General features: G+C 33.5%; 1 pseudogene; it reads left to right on the top strand.

Moving 5' to 3' along the window:
• Positions 1 to 6,963: 6,963 nt before the first annotated feature.
• On the top strand, positions 6,964 to 8,483 carry LOC101010657 (annotated as a pseudogene).
• Positions 8,484 to 9,685: the final 1,202 nt, after the last annotated feature.

Genomic DNA, 9,685 nt, shown 5'->3' with positions numbered 1-9,685 from the left:
CTAACTAACTTAAACCACTAAACCCTTATAAAAAATCCATACTTATCTAAATGCTCTTTGAATTATTTTCCTTAGCAATTTAACTTCAGGCCTAGTGCAGTGGCTCCCGCCTTAAATCTCAACACTTTGGGAGGCCAAGGCAGGCCGATCATGAGGTCAAGAGATCAAGACAATCCTGGCCAACATGGTGAAACCCCATCTTTACTAAAAATACAAAAATTAGCTGGGCTTGGTGGCGCATGCCTGTAGTCGCAGCTACTCAGGAGGCTGAGGCAGGAGAATAGCTTGAACTGGTGAGGCAGAGGTTACAGTGAGGCAGAGGTTGCAGTAAGCCGAGATCACACCACTGCACTCCAGCCTGGCAACAGAGTGAGACTCTGTCTCAACAAAACAAAAAAAAGAAAGAAATTCAACTCCAGCTTCTGATGAAAAACGTAAGTTCTTACTAGAATAAAATTAACAATTTCAATTAGTTTTCTTCACTGGATTCAACATCTCTAGCTAGCAACATATGTATACATCTTTAACTAATTTAATCAGTCATTGTTAAATGAGTTAGTAATATACTTAAATCTTTATGCAACTCTTATTTACCCCTCACAATAAAATGATGTTTTTTGTGTGTGTTATACCTTTGGTTTTGATTTTCTGGATTTTCTTAAGCAAATAGATTTGTCAGCTTCATATTACTAGCTGAAAAACTACTTGAACAGATTGTACATAAAGTTAACAGTCCTATGGAAATAATTTCTATTTTAATTGTATAATTTAATACAATGACAAATAAAAGTTGAGAAAAAGAGGTAGCATGATCTACTATTCTTTTAATTTTATTCTAGATTTACATTTTTAGCATTAATAGTTTTCAACTGAACTATACTTAAATTACCATCTAAATTTTTATTTTTACACATTGAAATTTTTAAGTCAATGGACCTACAGTACATATAAATGTAAATTTGTTAATTGATCTACCTATCTATCCAAACTTTCACTTTTAAAGACACCTAATAATGGTGATAACATAGAATTTGAATTAATAAAGAAATATTAGCCTGCTGTGTCTCAAATGGTCTCTTTTCGTATTATTAGCTTTGTTTCAGATATGTTGCATTTACTAATTTACATATCTTCTCCTTTTTCGGTATTTCTTTAAATACCTTCTGCTACGATTGCACATAAAAAGAAATAAAAGATGTCAGCAGAATAAAAACACATGGTAAAGGTCATGTGTTCAAAATTGAGTGGTATCATCACTGGGAAAACATAAGATTCATAGACTACAAAGATGTTACTGTTATCCCTAAAACAATGTGGTTTTATCTATCTAAATTCATTCCTTACCACTCAAAATATCTAGCTGTGCTTGATTTTACTTACCCACAGTTTGATAGTAAATCCCCAGAACTAAGTAGATGTTTCTGAGACTTCTAGGATTGTGATTTTTTTAATTCATTATTTGTTATATAAACATTTATTGAAAATAAGCACTGTGCTGCTTTTGGAAATACAATGGCTATCAGATCATAAAGCATAAAATGTAGAGGATTAAGCAGAAAAAATATATTTAATGGAAGAAGCAAACATTGTTACCATCCCATATGGGAGAGAAACCACATCTAGGGAGGTGATCAGGAACCTCCCTACAGGGAAATAAGAAGTAGAACAAGTTTAGGTATTGATCAGGAATGTTGAAGGACGGGAGAGAAAATGGCTTTACCTTCTCTCTCTTTCAAGAAGAAAGAGCTGGTAAATGCCTATGATAAAGAGAAAATATCAGATAAACTGAAACAGTATGACAAATATAAACAGCATAACTGAAGTAATAAGTGTAAAGTGAAAAATAATCCATTTAACCTAAAATCATAAACTGAGCAAACGGTACGGAGGCATTTTGATTCTATCATAAAAGCAGTGTGATATCATTGGTAGAACAGATACGGTCAGGCTTGTATGAGTCATACCTCTCGGTTAACAGTGTGGAAAAAGGATTAGAAATATTAAGAGTGGAATATCTGCTGTGAAAAATAGAGAAAGCATAAAAGCGTATCTTTTATAAGCTCCCCCATATGTATGTATGTGCATTTGTGTATATGTATCATATATATATTTCTTATTGTAGTCTACTTATGCTTATTGTAATCTATAGAAAAATGATACCAAATATACAGCCTCTTCAAATTGTGCAGCACAATTGTTTCGTTAGTAAGTTCTACTTTGTTTTTTTCAAAGCATGCAGTTTTGGGATTTAAACACCCAGGAAAGTCATCTTGCCAATTAAACTTGATGTTGTCCTAAATTCATGGTTATGATTAATCCATTAGCTATCACTCATGCCAAGCAGCAGTCAATGGATAGAAAGCAGAAAATTATGTCAAATACATTAATTTCTACATTCCATGAAGTTTTTTAATGCTACAGTTACTTTCTCAAAAACACTTTGACATTTTGACAAATATGTGGAATGATCTCTATTCCTCTTGCAAACAAAATGCATTTTACTCCAATAATTGATCATTTCACCCTAAATTATGATCAGTTCTGGTTGAATAAATGCAGTTATTTGACATCTGCCAACACTTATTTTTCTTCCAGTTTTATCTTTACCTCTTCTTGTCCAGCTATGGAATTTTTAGTCTTTGTAAAAATAATACCTCATAATTAAAATAAGTTTAGTTGCCATATATAGTTTGCTATATATTCTTTTAATGGTCTCTAAATGCATTGTCCCTTTTAGGCAATTCATTTCTAGAAACTTGATATTAACAACATATTTCAAATATATATACTTACTAAGATACTTTGTAGAATTCATATATTTACATACACTTGTTAAGTAGTGAAGCCTCACCAATATTTATATTGTACACTTATACTATGTATATTAGACTAAGGCTGTGCATTTTCATAATTTTGATTAACTGGATATTATTGTTTAAAAGAGTTTTATGCAGCACACATGTTTTTTATTTAGAAATAATGCTTTCCAATATTTTAAATAATGCTTAATATTTTAATAATCCAATATTGGATTAAAATAATAATCCAATATTTTAAATAATCCAATATTTTAAATAATGCTTTCCAATATTTTAAAACCAATATTTTATTGGAAGTAACTAAAATGAACAAGTTGTACAATATAATTAAGGTTCTTCTTCTGTATGTTTTTAGTTTTACTGTCTCTCATCTATATCCGAAATATGGGAGCCTTACACATTCTTTTTTTCATTTACATAACTGAATAGCTTATTAAGTGTTCTTGTTTTCACATTTTGTCTCATTCTTTCCTATTGTATCTGGGTTGCTTATCTACCTAGTGCCATCCTTGACTTTTTAAATTCATCTCTTTTATACTATTGCAGATTTTGAAAATAATATATTCTTGTTAACACCTATCCACAGTTTGTGAAACATATAAAAGTTAAGCTCTCTTTCAAAAAGTTTTTTTTATACAAAAGTATGAGACGCTGCAGTCCCACTGTACTTTCATACTCATTTGGATATTTTTATATCCAAGGCCTTTCATGAGCTTTTATATATAGAACTTACCAGTACCACAAAGTCATTTATATCAACTTTTCCAGGCAATTTTTAAACAATTCGTTTTATAAAGAAAAGATTGAAACTCCAGGAATGGAAAGGAGTGTAGACTGAGGGAATGGTTGCAGGGTGGCTGTGGTGGAATAGTTTTGGAACATCGTTAGAGTGGAAATTCTGTGTTGCAAATGCAAAATTACAGCCTGGTACATAGCATGTAAGATCTCTAATCGAATGGATACTTTTAATAAATGTGAATTTTCCCTTAAAGAGTGCAGTATATTTCCTACATACAGCCTTATCAGGTAATCATTGTGTGAATAGAAGTGAAAACATACAAACTAGATGAAGTTGAAGACTACCGTTCAAGTATTTACTAAGAGAGGCTTTGCTTCTTGCAACTATCCAAACTACTTGGCTTTTATTAGTTTAAACAAGTAAATTTTATGAACCGTTTTTATCATAAAGTTGGGCAAGCAGAACGCTTTTCTCCACCTCTCTGCCATCAGTCTACTATTTAAAATCTACAAATACAGAGCAGCAAGTCAATGGGAAGGCACCCAACTGTTCCATTAAAATCCTCTGTTTGTCTCTTAAAATTTGAACTAATATTTAGTATTGAGAACACATAGACTATATAAAATAATTAAGATGTTCACATATTATTTGTATTGAACTATAAAGTTTCTCAATAGTTCACTTCTACAAAAATGATCAGGGAACTGTTTTTGCATTTTCAGTCTTTGTTAGTGACTTGTTCTCTTGGAAAGCTCTTAAGCTTTTAATAATATAATTGTCACTTTATTAAGTTGATTTCCTAGAATAAGCCACCTGGCTTTAGCAACTACATTTGTATTTTCTAGGTACTAACTCTCAATATTTACAGTTGGTTTTATATGTAAGATATTACATTTTGGAAAGAAATGAATGTGATCTCTTCAGCCAGTATAATGACTATAGTGTCATCTTACATGACTCATATACCTAGCTTTGGATTTACTTTCCAGATCAATTCCAAATCCAAGATTTGACTGGATTTTCCAAAATAATAAACCCATCTTTTGGTGCATAGGTCTCCAAAGAACTTTTCTGTGCATTTTGATGTGCTTTGTGTCAATGGAGTTTTAGAACACATACCAGTATATATATTTTATCATCTCTGAAGGTGACTAAGCAAAGACTATCTGATATCAAACATGTGAAAATAATTTAATTTGATTATAAAACAAAGGAAAAGAATTTAAAAGGTGACTCTAGTGAGTAGGGCAACATCACTTGGCAATCATCTTTATTTAATTCATAAAGTGATATTTTGCATGTCCACTTATGTGTATCCATTACTCTAAAGCTGTGTTGTTCAATTCAGTAGTCACTAGGTGTATGTTGATATTGAGCACATGAAACGTAGCCAGTTCGATGGAAAAATGGAATTTTCAATTTATATTATTTGAATTGACTATTTAAATTTGAAAACAAGCTGTGTAAAATAAGTTTTTGATTAAACACAAGTTTATTGGTTTGGTATAGGTACATTTCACTTTGATCACTGCATTCTACCAGATTTTATAGTTGTAGTTCATGTGGCAGATGCATAAGTAGTTTCTGCTATTACACATAAATTTTCTTCTAGAAAATGTCATTGTATCGTTTCAGTTTAAATGAATCTTTTCAACACAATGATTTAATGTTGTAATGCACTTATTTGAACATTTCACATAGCGAATTAGAGTGATACTATGTAAACTCTCAGATTTTGATAATGTAATGATTTAATGTTGTAATGCACTTACTTGAACATTTCACATAGCGAATTAGAGTGATACTATGTAAACTCTCAGATTTTGATAATGTAATTGTAAGTACTAATTATTTTAAAGTGTTTTTTATACTTATTTTCCTTCAAATTAAATTATTTTTCTCATTGAAGTAAAAATGTATGGTCACATTTATAAATTTAAAACAAACTACTTCTCCTATGGAATTGAGTGGAGATACAGAAGCTAGTACAGATTGAGCATCCTTAATCAAAAAATGTGAAATCTGAAATTCTCCAAAATCTGAAGTTTTTGAGTGCCAACATAACACCACAAGTGGAAAATTCCACATCGGACATGTTATCTTTTCACTGTATTAATGGCATGTCATATTTCTTACTGTTAAGTACTTATGTCTGAATATGCATAAGAAAATAATTGCTTATCCATAGCATAAAAATTCTGTCAGGAATGACGGGGGTTGTCAAATAAGCACAGGTGATCCAGATTGGTAGCTGAGATAGACACTTTTGCTTTCTGATGTTTTAATGTAGGCAACTTTGTTTCATGCACAAAATTATTTTTAATTTATTTTTAAATATTGTTTAAATAAAAGTACACCCAGGCTCTGTGTGTAAGGTTTTAGTGGTGGTTAAATAAATTATTGTACCTGAAACAAGTTGTTATTTCAGGTATGGAAAACTTTTCAAACTTTTCAAAAACTTAGGAATATTTTGCAAAGCAAAAGATATCAATAAGTTATCAAACAATTGTCTACAGATACAAGATCTTTCTACTAATATCAAAAATCAATTGATTCAAATATTGAAATAATGTAAGTATTTTTCTTTAGCCTAAAATAAACAGGAAATAAAAAGCACTCTTCAATTAATACATTGGTTATGTTTTATCTCCATTTTTGCAAGGAAATGCTGTCAATTTGTGGCTTAAATTATTCAACTTTTGTCATAAATTATATTCAACTTTTGTCGTAAATCATATAAATTAAAATTTTCAACTTTTGTCATAAATTATATGTCATTAACATATGTCAACGAAGATAATCTGCTAGACATAAAGATGTTATTTTCTATCACAATGGGTGGTGCCTCAGTTTCAACTAGACAAAATTTTGGATTAATTAGAATTCTAAAACAGACTGCGTTCCTCTTCACATTTTGTTCTACTGTTAGAAACACATTGAAAATATCTGTACATTTTCTGAAGCAAACTTAATGAAAAGTTTTATTGATGTTTAGTTGTTAAAATCATTTAATATGTGCATGCAAATGTGTAAATCATCACCAGGTTTTGCAAATCTTGAAAGAAAAAGAAGGTAGTCAACTAACATTTTTTGGGTTCTTTTTCAGACAGAGTCTCACTCTGTCACCCAGGTTGGAGGGCAGTGGGGTGATCTCAACTCACTGCAAACTCTGCCTCCCAGTTTAAGCGATTCTCTTGCCTCAGCCACGATAGTAGTTAGGATTACAGGCATGCGCCACCATGTCCGGCTAATTTCTGTATTTGTATTTGTAGAGATGGGGTTTCGCCATATTGGCCAGGCTGGCCTCGAACTCCTGGTCTCAAGTGATCCGTCCTTCTCGGCCTCTCAAAGTGCTGGGATTGCATGCTTGAGCCACCGTACCCAGCCAATTAACTTAATGATATTGTGTTCTCTACCAATGATTGTTGTTTGAATGGCAAAAAAAGAGTTTCACACAGATTTTCTGTACTGTAAATTCCAATTAAATACTTTCTTGAAACAAGAGAAATGCATGCCAATATTCGATAGTTAAGCCCCCCTGAAATTCAAGTGATTTATGCTTTCTCACCAATATCACAATATATATTAACTAATATGAAACTAAATTTAGTACATTTCTGTACCGAAATATATGCAGAAATTGAAATTTTTCATAATACAAATCTATGATGATAACATTTCTCTAACAGGATAAATATGCAGAAGGTGTTTATTGTAATTGACAGCGTCATGTAAATTGGCTGCAAAGCTACTCTTTTTCTGAGAAAATTTTGAGGAATGCTTTGCTGATATTAATAAACAGAGTTTATTTTAATTTATCAAATGCCTGTTTAATTTAATGCTAATGTTACTGAGTTGACACAGTTAGTAGATTGATTTAATTTGGGAAGTGGTATTTTTGGAACTGTTACACATTTGCTTCTAAGTTAAATTTCCTCCTTCCAGGCGCAGGCTATGGCTATGACTTCCCTCGTGTCTGCGCTGGCTGCTCAACTGCTCTGTCCCCCGCAGAGCTGCCGCCTGCGCTCTCGCACCTTCCACCGTGCGGCACTTTGGAATCACCAGTGAGACAATTGTGAAACCAGCTTCAATTTCTGAGGAAGAATTGTTGAATTTAATAAATAAACTGAGTAATGTTGATAATTAGATGGCCACTTTGTTCAGCTGCCTCTTGCAGGGCACACTGATGAGAGAAAGATCTGCAATGCTTTTTCTCCAGACAAGGGTGTTGATGACTTTCCTGTAATGAATGTAGGACTAAAGTGTTTAGACCAGTATTCCATGTTACTGGCTACCCGATGGGATGTGCGGGAAACAATTAAGCAAACTGACATTCCAATCCTAGAGAAGACTGTGGTTGTGGCTGGAAGGTCAAAAATTGTTAGAATGCCCACTGTAATGTCACTGCACATAGATGGGGCGCATGAACGTCCCAGAGATGATGCCACTGTTATACTATCTCCTGGATACTCTCCCAATGAGCAGTCGAAGAAACATAAATTTTTAACAGATAATGTAATATCCGCTGCAGGCATTCCAAACCTTTTCACAATAGATATAATCAAGGAAAGAGCAGCAGTTATTGATGTGGGAATAACCAGAGTTCAAGATCACGTAACTGCTAACCCCAAATTGGTTGGAGATGCGACTTTTGAAGAAGTCAGATAAAAAGCCTGTTACATCATGCCACCTCCTGGAGGTGTTGGCCCCATGACGGTGGCGATGCTAATGAAGAATACCATTATTGCTGCAACAAAGTGCTGAGGCTTGAAGAACAGGAAGTGCTGACGTCTAAAGAGCTTGGAGTAGCCACTAATGAACTGTTACGTCTTCTATGTCAAGAACAGCACTGCAAGCCAGCTCAAGAAGCAAAGCAGGCCAATAGAAAGACAATATATTTTATTTATTCTACTGAAATGGTTTAAAATTATGCTTTGTATTTATTGAAAGCTTAAATTGGACTGTTTTTGTGCACATAGCTCTGCAGTACCTCACCAGGGGTCATTCCAGTATGCAGGGGCGTGTATCTAGCCAAGAGCAGCCATTAACCCAGTGATGAGCTTAGGAGACATTTGTCATATTGAGATGGATACTTAACTCTGTCAAACCACCTCAGTTAAATATTTGCCTTCACTAGGACTGCATTTCCCAAATCCTATTCCAATAAGAGTTGATACTCATTTTTGGTACAAAAACTTCTGGGTTCAACTGATCGAACTAAAGGAAAAGTGTTGCTAGACAAAATTAGGGAAGAGGTGAAAAAGGAAAAAATGGTAGTAATTGAGTAGAAAAAAATTCCTCTAACTTATATGTGCATTGATTGGTAACCAGATTTATCTAAGTAGAACTGGATTGGCTAGGAAAAAAGAAAAAGTACCTATTAATCGTTTTCCTAAGCTGTCTTTTTGAGGCTTAGTCATTGGGAAAATGCGTAGGATTGTTCCTTGATATTGGTCCTCATTTTATGTATGCTACCCTTCAGTAAGTTCTCCCTATTTTAGATTTCTAGGATTGAAAGGCTTACTTGATAGATTAGTCTTGTGTATTGTCATATTTGGCTTTGCTATATACTTTAACTTCATTGTTAAAGTTTTGTACTGTTAGGGAATATCTGTATAGTTTATTTAATATATCTTAAAACCTATTTTTGAAAAACAAACTTGGCTTGATAACCATTTGGGCAACTTGGATAAGTATGAAACTTACTTTCCACCAAAGAATTGCAAGCTTTTCTGAGATGTATCCTGTTGATTTTTTTAGAATTTATTTTTTCTTTTCTGAGAAGGAGTCTTGCTCTGTAGTCAGGCTGGAGTGCAGTGGCGTGATCTTGGCTCACTGCAACCTCCGCCTCCTGGGTTCAAGCAATTCTCCTGCCTCAGCCTCCCGAATAGCTGGGACTACAGGTGTGCACCACCACGCTCAGCTAATTTTTGTATTTTTAGTAGAGATGGGTTTTCACCATGTTGGCCAGGATTGTCTCGATCTCTTGACCTTATGATCCGCCCACCTCGGCCTCCCAAAGTGCTGGGATTACAGGCTTACAGGCGTGAGCCACCTAGCCCAGAAGATTTTTAAGAGTCTGAGTTAATATTAAATTTAATCACATCCTCTGAATGTTATCTTTTTC

Source organism: Papio anubis, chromosome 2 (genome assembly GCF_008728515.1).
Source record: "Papio anubis isolate 15944 chromosome 2, Panubis1.0, whole genome shotgun sequence".
NCBI classification, from domain to species: Eukaryota; Metazoa; Chordata; class Mammalia; order Primates; family Cercopithecidae; genus Papio; species Papio anubis.
Note: the sequence above shows the minus strand (reverse complement) of the source record. Positions and strands in the feature narration are given on the sequence as shown.